We start from the raw sequence: 2,500 nt of genomic DNA, 5'->3' as shown, positions 1-2,500 counted from the left end.
TAAACATCAACGCCACAGGTAACTTCCACAAAGCTGTGAACGATCTGAGAGACGAGGCAAGAAGGGCCTTCTATGCCATCAAAAGGAACATAAAATTCAACACACCAATTAGGATCAGGCTAAAAATACTTGAATCAGTCATAGAGCCCATTGCCCTTTATGGTTGTGAGGTCTGGGGTCCGCTCACCAACCAAGACTTCACAAAATGGGACAAACACCAAATTGAGACTCTGCACGCAGAATTCTGCAAAAATATCCTCCGTGTACAACGTAGAACACCAAATAATGCATGCAGAGCAGAATTAGGCCGATACCCACTAATTATCAAAATCCAGAAAAGAGCTGTTAAATTCTACAACCAACTAAAAGGAAGTGATTCCCAAACCTTCCATAACAAAGCCATCACCAACAGAGAGATGAACCTGGAGAAGAGTCCCCTTGTCACGTTCTGACCTTAGTTCCTTTGTTTTGTCTTTGTTTTAGTGTGGTGTGAGTTGGGGTGGCCAGTCTATGTTACTTTTTCTATGTTGGTTTCTGTGTTCGGCCTTGTATGGTTCTCAATCAGAGGCAGGTGTCGTTACTTTATTTTATTTTTATTTTCTGTCTTTGTTTTTTTCTTGTTTTCTGTCCAGTTTCGGATTTTGTTTGTTCACTTGATTGTTTTTTTGTATTTCAGTGTTCAGTTTTGATTCATTAAATATTAGATCATGAACACTTACCACGCTGCAAATTGGTCCTCCTATCCTTCTCGCTACTCCTCCTCAGAAGAGGAGGACGAGATCTGTTACACCCCAAAGCAAGCTGGTCCTGGGACTCTGTTCATAAACACAAACACACCCCACAGAGAGATGAACCTGGAGAAGAGTCCCCTAAGCAAGCTGGTCCTGGGGCTCTGTTCACAAACACAAACACACCCCACAGAGCCCCAGGACAGCAGCACAATTAGACCCAACCAAATCATGAGATAACAAAAAGATAATTACTTGACACATTGGAAAGAATTAACAAAAAAACAGAGCAAACTAGAATGCTATTTGGCCCTAAACAGAGAGTACACAGCGGCAGAATACCTGACCACTGTGACTGACCCAAACTTAAGGAAAGCTTTGACTATATACAGACTCAGTGAGCATAGCCTTGCTATTGAGAAAGGCCGCCGTAGGCAGACATGACAGGCTAGCCTGAGAGAGAGAGAGAGAGAGAGAGAGAGAGAGAGAGAGAGAGAGAGAGAGAGAGAGAGAGAGAGAGAGAGAGAGAGAGAGAGAGAGAGAGAGAGAAAAGAGATAGACCGTCCCCTCAACGTTGTTGATGTGTGCAGAGGGTCCCTGGTTCACGCCCGGGTCGGGGTGAGGGGACGGTCTAAAGTTATACTGTTACACATCCCACACGGGACCCTATTCCCTATATAGTGCACTACTTTAGACCAGAGCCCTATTCCCCACATAGCACACTACTATAGACCAGGGCCCTATTCCCTATATAGTGCACTACTTTAGACCAGAGCCCTATTCCCTATATAGTGCACTACTTTAGACCAGAGCCCTATTCCCTATATAGTGCACTACTTTAGACCAGAGTCCTATTCCCTATATAGTGCACTACTTTAGACCAGGGCCCTATTCCCTATATAGTGCACTACTTTAGACCAGGGCCCTATTCCCTATATAGTTTACTACTTTAGACCAGGGCCCTATTCCCTATATAGTGCACTACATTAGACCAGGGCCCTATTCCCTATATAGTGTACTACTTTAGACCAGGGCCCTATTCCCTATATAGTGCACTACATTAGACCAGGGCCCTATTCCCTATATAGTGTACTACTTTAGACCAGGGCCCTATTCCCTATATAGTGCACTACATTAGAACAGGGCCCTATTCCCTATATAGTGTACTACTTTAGACCAGAGCCCTATTCCCTATATAGTGCACTACATTAGACCAGGGCCCTATTCCCTATATAGTGCACTAGTTTAGACCAGAGCCCTATTCCCTATATAGTGCACTACTTTAGACCAGAGCCCTATTCCCTATATAGTTTACTACTTTAGACCAGAGCCCTATTCCCTATATAGTGCACTAGTTTAGACCAGAGCCCTATTCCCTATATAGTGCACTACTTTTAGACCTATATAGTGCACTATTAGACCAGGGCCCTATATAGTGCACTACTTTAGACCAGGGCCCTATTCCCTATATAGTGCACTACTTTAGACCAGAGCCCTATTCCCTATATAGTTTACTACTTTAGACCAGGGCCCTATTCCCTATATAGTGCACTACATTAGACCAGGGCCCTATTCCCTATATAGTGTACTACTTTAGACCATGGCCCTATTCCCTATATAGTGCACTACATTAGACCAGGGCCCTATTCCCTATATAGTGTACTACTTTAGACCAGTGCCCTATTCCCTATATAGTGCACTACATTAGACCAGGGCCCTATTCCCTATATAGTGTACTACTATAGACCAGAGCCCTATTCCCTATATAGTGC

The sequence above is a fragment of the Oncorhynchus masou genome, unplaced genomic scaffold (genome assembly GCF_036934945.1).
Source record: "Oncorhynchus masou masou isolate Uvic2021 unplaced genomic scaffold, UVic_Omas_1.1 unplaced_scaffold_823, whole genome shotgun sequence".
NCBI classification, from domain to species: Eukaryota; Metazoa; Chordata; class Actinopteri; order Salmoniformes; family Salmonidae; genus Oncorhynchus; species Oncorhynchus masou.
Note: the sequence above shows the minus strand (reverse complement) of the source record.